At 37.1% G+C, this 15,017-nt stretch overlaps 1 pseudogene across 1 annotated transcript; it reads left to right on the top strand.

The window, feature by feature from the left end:
* Nucleotides 1-2,270: 2,270 nt before the first annotated feature.
* On the top strand, nucleotides 2,271-4,243 carry LOC143542301 (serine/threonine-protein kinase OXI1-like; annotated as a pseudogene). The gene is made up of 2 exons (XR_013136880.1): nucleotides 2,271-2,709; nucleotides 3,517-4,243. The product of XR_013136880.1 is annotated as a serine/threonine-protein kinase OXI1-like (transcript).
* Nucleotides 4,244-15,017: the final 10,774 nt, after the last annotated feature.

Raw genomic sequence — 15,017 nt, 5'->3', positions numbered from 1 at the left:
TTAACTTATGGGTGTTCAAGAAATCGAAAAAACCAATCCGGGGGACCGGAACCAAAAAAACCGAAAAAACTAAACCGAAACAAAAACCAACAGTTTGATTTTATGTTTTTGTAAAAAGCGAACTAACGGTTCGGTATTGGTTTTGCATATAATAAAAACTGAATTCCTAAATTTTTGTTTTTTTATTATATATTAAGTAATTTATAAGAATTTAATAAACATGAAACTTACATATTTTTAGTAAACTGTTTAATAGTCTATTATTTATACTTAAATTAATTATTTTTTTCGAAACCTCTTTTTGACTTAAAATTTTCAAGATCAAATGGCAAAAACCAAAAAAACCGAAACTGAACCGAAACCAAAATGAAAACCGAAAAACCAAAACCGAACGGTTTCAAATACTACAAAAACCAAAGTTTTGGTTTTAAATTCGGTTTTAACCAAAAATCGCACTAAACCACACGAAACACACCCATAGTTTAACCCAATAACTATTGACTTGGAACCTAACCCGATCCACCTGTGTATATCCCAACTGTTTTATCATGCTTACCTATACATATGTAACATAAAACATTTATGAAGCTATTATCTAGACTCAAGTTCCTTCTATGACTTCTCCATATCCTCCTTCTAGAACCACATAAACCCTTTATTCACCCACCATTCAATAATAATAATAAAAATATTATTATTTAATATTATTATTTATTATTATTATTATTATTGTTATTTTATTATTATTATTATTGTTGTTGTTGTTTGGGAACGACCGAACGTCAAAGCTAAACTCTGAAAGACAGCGTGTGTTTGGTTAAGACGTATAGTCCGGTCAGAGAGGAGAAACGGAACTCTCTAAATTTGAAAAGTGCGATAATCTAAATATGGAAAATTCATCGTTCTAAAATAATTTATTTTTATTATTATTATTATTATTATTATTATTATTATAAGTTAGTGTTTGGACTCCGGACCTGTCAACCTGAACATGTCAAATAGGCTGTGTCCATCTTTGATGCGGGCTTGCGGGGGGGCAATTGAAGATATTGTTGTGTGTGGAGGACCGCATTTTGGGGACCTCCAGTGGAGGTTGGCTTCCTTCCCTATGCGTTGCGGAGGCTTAGGAATTTTCTCGGCTGAGGATGTCTCCGCATATGCATTTGTGGCTTCCAGATCTCAGTCGTGGAAATTGCAGGACCACGTCCTGCGAAACGCTGGTGTTACGGGGGTAGATCCTGACTACCCTTTTGCACTTGGTAATATTGGAACAACTCTCCCGAACCTTGATATAGGCGGTTTTACTGATAAGGAGACCGCCCCCAAGAAACCTCAACAAACCTTGGCGAGTGCTCTTTATGGTAAACACGTACATGATTTTGAGGAGAGATTCGATATGACCCCGAGACAAAAGGCAGTTTTAGCTTGTCTCAAGGGGGCTCATGCCCAGGATTTTTTGACTGTTGTGCCCATTGAAGGTCTTGGGCAACGGATGTCGGCAGTTGAATACAGAGCCATCCTTAAATACCGGCTTATGATTCCCCTTTTCCCTCCAGATGAATTATGCCCCATTTGTAATAAAAGCTTGTTTGGATAGATTCGGTGAGCATGCACTCCACTGTAAGGAATTGCCGGGATTCAAGTATCGTCATGACTGGGTTAGAGATGTGTTATGGGATGTGCTTAGACGTGCCGGGATCTCAGCCAAGAAAGAGGCACCTGTTAACTTTTTGACTGATCCGCGTGAGGGAAGATCTACCCTGCGTCCTGCGGATGTTCTTGTGTTTGGCTGGGCAGGGGTAAGCATGCGTGTGTTGACCTCACTGGAGTGTCCCCGTTGGTGGGGCTGAGAGACAGTGGCTTCGTACCGGGACAGGCGGTTTTGAGAGCGGAGTCTAGGAAGGTTGCTAAGCATGAGACATCGTGTTTGGAGAATCAGCACGTGTTCATTCCATTTGCCTTCGACACTTTTGGATCCCTAGCTCCCGAGGCGGTTCGCTTCTTGGAGCGGGTGCAGAAGGTGGTCCACAGTGACTCGCAGAGCCCGAGGAACCAAGGATTTATATTTAGTAGAATAGGCTTTGCGATTCAAAAGGGAATAGCGGCGCAGCTTATTGCTCGCTTACCCATTATCCAGATATAGTTTGGTTTGTATTATATATAAAAGGATCAATATTTTCTCTAAAAAATTATTATCACCCTTCGACACACGTATCCTCGCTAAGCAATCCAACTGCGCTTACTCACTCACATACCAACTCTCCGTTCATACTTCAACAATAACAATTGAATCATTCATTCAACCTCTAAACCCTAATCCACCGTACAACACAATTAAATTCACAATAATTCAACAACCACCGCCATGACCGACGATCAAATTATCCAAATTCCGACGTTAGACCTCAACCAACTGACCGTGTTATCGGTGCTAGGCCGCGGCGGCAGAGGCGTAGTGTTTTTGATCCGATCCAATGGAGAATTATTAGCTTTGAAGACGATTTTGAAAACGGACTGTGGTGAGTGTAAGCAGGTTAAGTTCGAGCAAGAGGTTTTGCGATTAACGCAGCATCCGTTGCTTCCGAAGCTCCGCGGCGTCGTATCGACTGATAAAATCGTCGGTTTCGCCATTGATTATTGTCCTGGAGGTGATTTGAATCAATTGCAGAAGAAACAGACGGAGAGAATGTTTTCAGATGATGTGATCAGGTGAATTCTATATGTGATTTGTAATATTATCGAGCACGAGTTTTGTTAATACAGTTGTTCATAACTTCGTATCATCGTATGTTTAATTTGAATTTGAGAATTCTGTATCCGATTTGTGCATTTAGGTTTAGTGCAGCTAACTTAGTGAATATTATCACAAGCGAACTGTTAAACGTGTAGTTTAGATGCTTAATTTGAGAATTCGGTATGTGATTTGTGAATATAGGTTTAATGCAGCAGAGTTTAGATGCTTAATTTGAGAATTCTGTATGCAATTTGTGAATTTAGGTTTTACGCAGCGGAATTAGTCAATATTATCACGCACGAATTGATAAACATGTAGTTTAGATGCTTAATTTGAGAATTATGTATTCAATTTGTACATTTAGGTTTTATGCATTGATAAACATGTAGTTTAGATGCTTAATTTGAGAATTTTGTATTCAATTTGTGCATTTAGGTTTTATGTAGTAGAATTATTCATATTCGATTTGTGAAATTAGTGGACAATATCATGGTGCGGTTACGCTAGGCTGTTACATTTTTGCAGCGGAATTAGTGACCATTACATATAGTTCAGATGCTTAATTTGAGAATTTATTCAATTTGCGCATTTAGGTTTTACGCATTAGAATTAGTTCACATTTCAATGCTTAGTTTGAGAATTTTGTATTCATATTCAAAAATGTGAAATTAGTGACCAATATCATGGTGCGGCTACGCTAGGCTGTCACATAGTGACTATTACATGTAGTTCAGACTTCATATGCTTAACTTGAGAATTCTGTATTCAATCTGTGCATTTAGGTTTTACGCAGTGGAACTAGTACTCGCATTGGACTATCTTCACCAATTAGGCATAGTTTACCGTGATCTGAAGCCGGAAAACATAATGATTCAGGAAAACGGCCACATAATGCTTATCGATTTCGATCTATCAACAAAACTAACACCAAAACCTAAATCAAACTCTCAACCACTGCAAATGACGCCGTTTCCAAACTCCGATCTAAACAACACAACTCGCATACATCCTGAGTCGGTTTACAACAACTCCGAGTCAACCTCAGTTTCAAAATCAAACTCATTCGTCGGAACAGAAGAATACATAGCACCAGAAATGTTAACCGGCACCGGCCATAACTTCTCAATCGACTGGTGGTGCTACGGCGTCGTTTTGCACGAGATGTTGTACGGTAAAACGCCGTTTAAAGGAGTTAATAGGAAAGAGACGTTTAATAATATTCTGTCGAAGTCGCCGGAGAGCCGACGGCGTTGAAGGATTTGATCGGAAAACTGCTGGTGAAGGATCCGAGACGGAGGTTAACGGTGGCGGAGATCAAGGGTCATGATTTCTTTTTGGGGGTTGATTGGGATGGGATCCTGTACGTTGCTAGACCACCGTTTGTACCTGCACCGTTGGATGAGATGGAGGGTATGGGTGTAAATAAGATTGATGTTGAGGGGTTTGTTCAAGGGGTGTTTAAAGTTGATGATGACGTGCAGGAGGTTGACGAGTTTAAGAAATTTTGACGAATATTGAGTTTATAATAAATTGTAATTAATTATATAGTTTCGCAATTATAATTTATAAGTATCAAAATTTGTTACATTTATATAATTATATAATAAGGACATAACATTTTTATAAAACTTTACTGGTATATAAAATTTTTATATGTGTAGAACATAAATATTTTCAATGTTATTGAGATTAGTTGTATAGACAATTTAAATTATGTGCAAGTAGTGTCTAAATCTACAAAGCGCGGGGTAGTTTGGATAACACGCTAGGCAGATCTAATTTGTTTATGTATTCCTCGCGTTGCAGTTGTGTATTAATGTGAGTTTGGTTGGTTAATATACAAAATATTAAAACATAATTTGTTTGGTTGGTAAAACTCGAGCGTTTTCGGTCCCCGGGCGTTGCAACTGAGAGTCAGTAGATCTTGGGTGTTGGTAAACTCGTTGTCGGTCTCGGGAGTTGCGACGGTGAGTTGACGTGAATTCGGTATGTTTTGGTTACGTTCGTTATGATACCGGAAGTAAACAAAAAGATTGGTAAAACCTCAGCGTTGGTAACAACCGAAAGTTGTCTATCCCCAAGTGATTCATCAATAAGTCAATGCATATAACCATTTAATTATCAAATTTGTAAAAAATATAAAATGAAAGAAAATAATAACTAAAAAATGGCGTGGACCACTTTGGTGTCGGAATAATAACTAAAAATGACGTTAACCACTTTGGTGTCGCCACTTAGCACAATAGGGTTGAGTATGATACCAGAGTAAAAATATATTTATTTTGATTAAATGTGTGATTTAGTTCTAACATAACTATATAAATATGAGACAAATTTACAAAATTCATCATTTACGTTTGTCACTGTTTTCAAGTTATTTTCAAGTTTAAATTGTAATATAAAAGTAAAGTCATGTGTAGTCAAAACAAGGCACAAAGGGACATTTTACGTCTTATGGCTCATAGTCAGCTTTTGAGCATTTTGCAAAAAATGAGTGTAATGAAAAATGCCCCTAAAACATCTCTCTCCTCCCCATCTCTATACCTCTCTCTCACAAGACCTTCAAAACTCGTGCCACACCAACGTTATGTACAAAACGCCGGTACTAAAAAGACACCCCAAAACGCTGAGTAGGCGGTGTTTTGGCTCCAAAACGCCACCATAACTCCGCTACTATGGATGGTCTAATGACAAACGTAAATGATGAAATTTGTTATTTTGTCTAAATGTAATATGCCCACGAAAAAGGTTTTTGTGTATTTTTTGTATATAAGAAAAATACACCTACACAATGGTTAATTATGATGCAACTCTTCTAGTGCCCCAACATTAATTTGTTACAAGGGATGTGTGAAATGTGCAATGTTCTTCAAAATGTGCTTTATGTAGCAAATCTTTTTAAAGTTCTCACTTTAACTAACTACTTTAAAACGGAAATAAAGAATCTTTTTTTTGTTAAAAAGTGATTGAAGAAGTATGTCCATCACCCAACCATGTGATAGAGGACGATAAGTGTTAGTGGTTAACCGTATAAATCATTAAGCAATTAAGACGACAAAGACAACGAAAACGACATAACACAAGACTTGTTAGTTTATATAATGATTTTATAACACATTTATATGATATTATTATAGATACTCATGATTAATTGATTATAACAAATATGTGGATAAAAAATCTTAAATATTTTATATCTATAAATTTCTCATGCAATAGTTGAATTGAAGAGTTGGGGTTTTTGTTATAAGGACGCTTTTTTTTTCTTTTGAACAATCTTTTAAACGAATAACAAAAAAACAATTTGAAACGAGATGTTAACTGTTAATATTGATTTTGATGTTCTAGTCCTGAGAGACAACCCGCCATGTAAGAAAACCCTTTTGAGTTAGGTTTGGCGACCTTTAGCTCTCAAGTTTATCACCTTTATGTCATTGAACCAGAAAGCCAACTAACTGTTGTTAAAAAGATTATAATATATAATTAAGAAACTATGGTGGATTCGAAAAACTTATTTTACCAAGTTCATTTCCTTTTCAAGGTTTACCTCCAAGTTTGAATTTTTATAGGTCAGGTCACCGAAATGTTTTTCTAATAAATCAGGTCACTAACTTTCTGGGTTTTCTTAGTGTAAATAATCAGGTCACTAACTTTCAAAGTTGATTTTTTTTTTCAAATAGTCAACATGACTATTAAATTTTGCCTTTAAAATAAGTATTGTCTATGCACATTTAATTAATTATTGACTAGTGGCTTAAAACTGGTTTTTACAAGGGACAGCTAGCATGGTTAACAATCTTACACAATATCCTTAATCTTCAACACCATATAGATAATTTACAAAGGTTATTGTTATAAAACTACAGATCACTTATTTGTCCGTCTTCAAGAGTCCTATACGATAGTTAATCATCAAAAATGATACAGGGTCATGGGATGTCGTGAAAACTGAAAAGTGATCAAATATAGAAAACTAGAAGCATATAGTATTAAGACAAAGCTTAATAAAGCATAGTATTATTGATAAACCGGTGAATATAATTTTCACATATTAATATACTTTAACGATGTATCAGTTTAAATAAAGTTATACACAATGATAAATATATATTGTGTGATGTGGATATTATTGCAGATTTAGTACAACGTTTTAAATCAATCTACGCAGCACTATTATAACTATGATGTGGATATTGTAGGTTTAATACTAACGTGTAGTCCAACATATTCATGTGTGATATGTCTTTAAGATTAAAGGTTGATGGGTTATTCTTAGCGGCCTCATAAACAAGTTTTGGTCCACCTTTTACACCACTAGATTCATGCCAACTCAACACTCTTGGGTCGATGCAAGTTTTCTAACAACCCCTAACTTTATTTGGTGACAAAGAATTAAAGATGCTATTTTACCTTAAGATTATAGTATACATTATAATGTAAAGAATATTTCATGAACGTTATGATAATATAATTACAAAACTTGCATTCTAAAAATTCTATTTTAAATGTGAAAGTTATCAATAACGTAACATAACGTAGGCTACCATCGCCGTGACAATGGCCTTTAACACTCCACCAGATTTGTGAGAGTGGCATCTTAAATTGTTAGGTGGTGTTTGTTTTTTCCTAAAATCATTTCTTCACCTCTTTTGTCTGCGTCACGCAGACCACGCGCAGACGTTAAGCTCTGCAGCGTGTTTGTTTTTTAGAAGACATTTCATTTAAAAACGTTTATGCGCCCTCTCCTCCTAGAAGTGTTGCCCTAGTCACTTCTCACCTCTTCTCCTTATTTTCATTATCAACAACACTAGCAGACCTCCACCCTCCTCCTTCTCTACCCCAACCCTAGCTGACTCCACCATCGCCGCCGCCACCGGCCTTCCTCCTCCACCGCCGCCGGCTATCTCCAAAGATCCATCGCAGTCCGCCTCTCTCTCTCTCTCTCTATCCAAAGTTCCGCTGCCTCTCTCTCTCTCTCTCTCTCCAACACAGATCCGTCGCCGTCTCTCTCTCCAACAGGTTATCTAATTACCTTTTGTTTTAACTTTGTTAGATTATGTTATTGTTAGTTTTTTGTTAACTTTGAGTTAATAAGTTTTCTCCGTCGCCGACTATTTTTTGGATTCCAATTTGTATCTCTTTCACATAATAATAATAATAATAATAATAATAATAATAAACATATGAACAGACAGTCTGATTAGTGAATCTGTGAATTGATTATTGCAATCTAATAATTGGCTTTGGATGCTTGGTTTCTTTCTGGGTTGTGTTTCTTCCTTTTATTTAGATTATGTTATTGTTAGTTTTTTTATTAAATTTGTTAGATTATGTTAGATTTTGCAAAGTTTTAATCTTTTAATTCCATATGTTTCCATCTCTTTCCAGTTTCGTTTTTTAAATTAAATTGTTGATGGCTTTTTGTTTTCTCGATTCAGATTTCGTTTTGGTGTGGCTAATTCTGTATATACCAGCTAGATTAAGTTCTACCGGTGATTAAGAAAGCGTGCAGTTATGATTACGTACGAACGAGGGCAACACGGTGTCTATATGTTTTAAAATCACCCGACCTTGTGAGTAGTTTATATATTTATATGCTCTGTTTAGTACATTATATGTTTGAACTATCAAGTTGGGTTTGTTGTTCGGGTTTTGGTCAGGGTGTATGGTTTTTGGGTTTAGTTATAATGAAAAAAAAAAGCGTTCAAGTTGTTCGGTTTCTGCGTTCAAATATAATTAAAAAAAAGTGTTCGGGTTATACGGTTTCGGGCTTACATGAACTAATAAAAAGATGATTAGTTTTTTTTGGTGTTCAAAAGTAAAAATAAATGTTTGGGTTATTTTTATTATCGGGGTTGGGTTAGCTTGGGTCGTGTTTGGGTTAGTTTGCGTCATGTTGTTTGGTTTTTGTTTGCGTTAGTTCGGGTTATTTTGGTTTGTTTGGATTATTATAACTTGTATTTATTTATTTAGATTTGGCAAGACTTGACAATGGCTACACTGATGGAACTTGACGATTTGATTATGAGAATAATGCTGGAATTTATAGATTGTTTGTAAGGCCTAATGATTCTCATACATGTTAATCTTGGATTATGTATTTTGATATTTTGAGTATTTTTAATTATGGATAATTTGTATTTTTTGGTATAAAATTTGGATTTATGTATTAATTGTTGTTGGATAATTTGTGTTTTTGGTATAAGTTATACATTAAATGTATTAGCAGTCTGCAGACGTTGAAAAACAAACGGTCTTCTTCTTACAGACTGCAGAGGTTTGGTCCACCTCTTCTGCTACAGACGTCTGCAGATGTGGTCCGCAGACTGCAGACGTTTTACCTCTTAAAAAACAAACAGCACCTTCGGTTTAAATCAGTTGATTAGGTAAACAATTAATGATGAATTAGTTGTTTACTTCTTTAGTTCTTGTTTTAGTTCTTTAGACTTCAGTTCTTGAGACTTCATTTCTTCAGCGTCTTCGGTTTCTTTATTGTTTGTCTTTTTCATCTTTAGTAGTTCTAGAATTAGTACTTGCATCTTTAGTCATTTGTCAAATGTGATATCAATTCTTTGCATTGTTGATTAAATTCAAGATTTATTTGATAAAAGTCTGTTTAAAATTATTAGATGTTTGTTCTTGGCTTATCAGTTTTTATTAAAATAGTAACAAAATCCCACATAATGTTGCTTCAGTCACATCTTTTAATTGTACATAACTACATATATATTATTTTTGGAATGACGGAATAATATCATCAAGAAACTAATGACTAGCAAGGAAGACTTGCAAAACATAGTCAATTTGGCCTAGAGAGAGCAAAATTAAAATTAAAGCTATACCATGAGATCCAATTTATATTATTCCTAGTTTTAACCCATTTCTTATCTAGAGGAATGCACATGCCATTAGTCCTCCGTTATATTATTCCTAGGTGCTCCATTCGACAACTTCTATTATTGAAGATTTTTGTTATTTCGGGCTTTTCAAATGAACCATAAGACAGTTAAGAATATAGCTTAGATAATTTTCTGTGGGTGTCGGATATCCCTAGTAATATCCAAACAAATATTGTTTTATTGGAATACTATATAATTAATGGAATTGGTACCAGGTTTTAATCAGAAACACGAACTCAGACACGTTAATTTGCCTAACACCCAAACGCGAAGATTATTAATGAGAAACTTCACAAAACTCAATTACAATCTCTAACTCCAAAGCACGAGTATTTATAATCTAACCTATCACGTTTAGACTACAACTAGGATTGTTAAATAATATGACATAATAATTATACAAACAATTAAATATAAGCACATTTAATTGTTTATAATTATCCACTCCTTAAATCTTGTTACTTAACCTTACACGCCAAGTAACAGACTTGAACCGAAATTTCCAACAATAATATCCCACTGCTTGTATGAATGGAGATTACGGTTCTTCATTAAAAAAAAGAAAATAAAAGAGGATTCTAACCGAGAATGAAACAAAAATTACATGACAATTAATTGGCTTTAAGTCACGTTATCCGATTCAAATGAAATTTACCTTTACGAGGCAAGAACCACAAAAAGAAACCAATACAGTTGAATTAAACAGAGTATTTTGGAGTTAACCATCTAAGCCGAGCTCAACCGGTTAATAATATTCTTAGGCCCCTTACTAATTGGGAGCTTCACATTCAACCAACAACCAATTGAATTCCAAATCTTTGAAGCCAGCCAACACCCTACAAACACATGGTCCATAATTTCCATCGAGGTTGAGCATACCAAATATAGAAGGAATGTTTATACCTTTATAACCTATGTTATATCTACTCGGAAGACGATCCAAAAGCAACAACTAGCTCAAAGTATTACCTTCCTTGTCATAATAAAATATTTGTTCCATCTCGTAGAAAAAGAGATTACCGTTCTAACCCCCGAGTTTTATGATCAGTCTTATACCTCCAATACCATTTCGATATATAGTCATCATATTTGTGAGTTTGGTGTAGACACTCCCAAAAACTATAACCGACGGGTTATATAAATAACCATTGAATTAACCTTCTAAGGGTTTAGCCTACCACAAGTGGTCACGGGTCAAGAAACAACGGCTACTACTCATAGCCATTAATATACAACTATTTATTTAATACATATAAAATATCATTAAAATTTATCAATAATAAACACTAATAAGTAGAATATAAAGACTGTGAGATGTCATTTTCTTCCATTATTGACGCATTTTAAATAAATCATTATTATATTGTTTTGATACACGTTTTACAATCCGGTTTAATAAATGTAGGGGTATGGTACTAAAACCCGGTTCTACGACCCTAAATCTATTATGTTTGGCTTATTTTATTACATGGACTAATACAATGTTATTGGGCTGAGGGGGTTTTGTGGAGGTAACCCTAACTGGGCTAGGCCCATTAGGGTATCATGATGGTGGCCATGAGACTCTCTATATAAGGAGGTCTCCACCTCCTTATTGAAAGGTCATGCTCAATAAGAGCCACCACCACCTTTTTGTGTCTGTGAACAAGAAATCCTCAGGATATCTTAGCAGTCACCTCCACACCCCCGAAACCATTGCAGGTCTCAACATTGCAGGTCACAGGCGCAGCCGCAGTAGAAGAAGATCAAGACGTGGTTCGTTCATCTCGAAAATCCGTGGAAACATCGTCATGGATCAGGTAAGATTCATTTCGTGCTTCGACAATAAACATTTAGGACATCCGACCGGGTATTAATACCTGGTTTTGAATTTGTAATTTTTTATGCATTTTTTAATTTGTTTAAAATTTTAATTTGCTTTGTAATGTATAAAATTAATTAAACTATATTACAAAAACCATAAATCCACCTAATTACAAATTATTTACTTAGTAATATGCATTTTACAAAAACTTAAACATAAAAGTTGTGAAGTAAACATAAAAATATACTATAAAAACTCATGTATTATTTCGGGTATTAGAAAATTGGTATCGGGTATAACCGGGTATCGGGATAGGGTATGACCGGGTCCGGGTATTTACGGGTATAAATCGGGTACGGTTCCGGGTACGGGTATTGACCTCAAAATGCATACCCTATCCATACCCTACGGGTAGGGTCGGTTCCGGTTTCGGGTATATAATACCCGGGTATAAAAAAACCGGTTCCGGGTATTTTTTTCGAGTCCGATTCCGGATACGGTTTTTTGTGCACCTCTAGTCATGAGTCATGACTAAATATGAACATTTTAGTTTTGCATATTAAACACAGGCCCACGGCCCACCTATGTATAAATTTCAATAAATTTGTTGAATAACTGGGCCATCAGTTGAGAATGCTAGTTTGGGCTTTTGGAGTTTCTGACAGGCCCATACTTTACTAACCCACTTAACTAAAAATGTAACGGAAGTTGCTGGGTTTGTGCCTTTTAATTTTTAATTATGTGGTGCAGTTCATTAACCCAAACATTAAGGAGCTACGAAAATACCCCAAGAACCCAACAGGCCGACAGTCCAATATAAAACTGACAAAATATTGATTTAACTAATTGTATGTTTATTTTTGAACGACCCACAAACATAGAATGTCTAGGTACTCTATACGGGGTGACCCAATGATAAAAGGTCACCGCTAGTTGGCCCAAGCCAGCCGTACGAAGCTCTTAAGCACCTCCAAGTTATCTCCAGTTCCGGGGAAAACTCACCCACCCGAAGGCCTACTGGTGGTAAAACACAGACGCCCTTATGATCGAACTGGAGATCACAAACATCTCAGTCTTCCTTCATCGAACTGGAGATCACAAACTAGTAATGAAGGAAAATAGTCCGAACTAATAGGAACCAGATCATATGCTATTTTATTTTTAAAATTTTAACAACCGTTAAGTTGGTTGTTATTCAACATTAACAGAAGATTGGGATTGACTGTCGTGATGGTCGAAATTCTTCGTGTTGTGCCTCTACAACCATTTTCCATCGATATTGTTAATCAACTGATTTACTATGGTGGTCAAACTTCGTCACACTAATTGGCCTAAGGAAGCATTTTCTTAATTTACAATTAAGGTACCACACTCGCAAACGAGGCTCCAATGTTGTTATGTTGAGACGATTAAAGTCCCCAAGGTTGAAAAAGACAAGGTAGTTCAGTCACTTAGCCTTCAGTATAATAGGATATAAAGGACCCAAATTGGTGTTTGCAACAATCTAGGATACGGGAGGATAGTCTTTTTACACAAATTTAACAATTTTTTAGCTGAAAATCACGTTAGACACCAAAATTATTTATTAAAAAAAAGAAAATAAAATGAAAACTACATAATCTAAACATGCAACCTTTTAATTGTAGACGGTACACACATTAATAAAGGTGTGAATAGGACCAAAATACAAGGACTATTTGTGTACTTAACTCTACACTTGATGATTACCTAGTACGTGCTGTGTTTATGTACTACATATGTATGTATTACATGCGTATGTAAAAAACATATGTGTATGGTTAGATGGATGACCAAGTGGACAACTGCAAAAATCAAAAAATCACTCAAAACCATTTTTTTAAACAGTGATACATAAACGTATTATGTTTTTTTTAAAAAATCAGGATATCCGTTTTAACACGTCTACAGTTTACTCTATTGCACTTTAACAAAGAGAGAAGAAAGGTGAAGAGGTAGGTCCCAGCAGAGCCCAGTTGGATCCGCAAGACTCACCTTGAAGAGGGACGTCTGCGTAGAAACCAACTGGATCCGCAGGACCAACCATGCTCAGAGACGTGACGTCCTTACGCGCAGTACGCAAGCTGGTCCCGCAGGAAATGCCTCCCGATGGTGAAGGACTCCGCCTGTTCCCGCAGCTTCGGATACAAGCCATCAGGGAAGGCCACCCGCGCAGCAAGGCTACACGCACAAGGCACTTAGCTCTCAATCACTCAGTGTCACCTGAGGGAATGAGCAAAGCCGGGAACAATCCCGCACAAGGGCGGGAGGGGGAATACTCCCGCCCAAATAAGCCAGTCCGTACGATACAGGAAGATCTTCTGTACTGTACCTGACGAGGTATGGGAAAAAGATCTGACTAAAGATACGACAGCTTATTGACAACAGTATGGCGAGCAGCATGCTCCTGTACTGTGTCACTATTAGCCGCTGCCTACTCACCAACTACTGCCATACCACGTGCGTAGCCGGCAGTTGGTGGAAAAGGAATAGTACACAGCAGGCCTGGTCACTATCAGCCGCTGCATACCCACCAACTACCAGCAGGGCACGTGCGTAGGCCACTGTTGGTGGAACAGGAACACTGTTGCAGCCGGCCACACCTCCTTGGAAACCTACCTTCGGCTATAAATACCACAAATGGTATGACCATCTCATCTCATCTTGTATCATCATATTATACCTGATATCTGCTCTAGCAATCTCTTAATATACACTTATATTTAAAGAGCAATCTAGTCTGATTCTCACGCCGGAGGGTGGTCACAAGGAGGAACCCCCCCTTCTCAGTGACAAGCTCACGGTGTCTGTTTTGCAGGTTATCAGAAGAACCATCTTCTCAGGGTCTAACCCCTCGTGGGAAACATCTATCTAACCCCCAGGTTACCAGTAATCTGCCCGGGGTCTGGTTAGTGTTTCTTCATTGGCGCCATCCGTGCATAAAAGCTAGAACTTCATTTTTCAACAGTTTTTTCAAACTTCTAAGATGGTTAAACAAATTCCGGTAACCACAACCCCAGCTACTGGGGGGAATACCGGCAACACAGTTTTTACAAACACTACCCCGGCTACCCAAGCCGGGGCAAGTGAAGTAAATTTTACGAACACTACCCCAGCTACCCAAGCTGGGGCAAGTGCAGTAAATAATCGCTCACTGGGATTCACCGATACCCAGTTAGAGAAACGAACAAGACTCCCCCGCCAAACACTCGATGAAGTTAAGGCATGGGCGGAGGCACGTCAGAGGGAATTCCAAGCCGAGTTGGACGAACGCTTGCGTTCCGTCCAACAGGCTGACGAATTCAAAGATTACTTGGATGACTCGGAGGAATCCGACTCCGACGCGAACCCTCGCCATAGGGCAAAAGGGAAGCGTAAGGAAACGGATTCCCAACCGAGAAGGCATTTTGGACAAGCCTTCAAACCAAAAAGCACAGGTGGAAGTCCACGAGACTTCTCCAAAACATTCAGACCAAACGTTGCAAATGCGGGAACGTCCAAATTTGCAAGGGACATTGCAGAAGCAATTGCCCCAAAAAGTGCCAAACAAATGTCCAGCATA

The sequence above is a fragment of the Bidens hawaiensis genome, unplaced genomic scaffold, assembly GCF_021521415.1.
Source record: "Bidens hawaiensis isolate Kalapana, Puna unplaced genomic scaffold, B.hawaiensis_p1.1 tig00012815_1, whole genome shotgun sequence".
Lineage (NCBI taxonomy): Eukaryota > Viridiplantae > Streptophyta > Magnoliopsida > Asterales > Asteraceae > Bidens > Bidens hawaiensis.
This window is presented reverse-complemented; position numbering and strand designations above follow the sequence as displayed.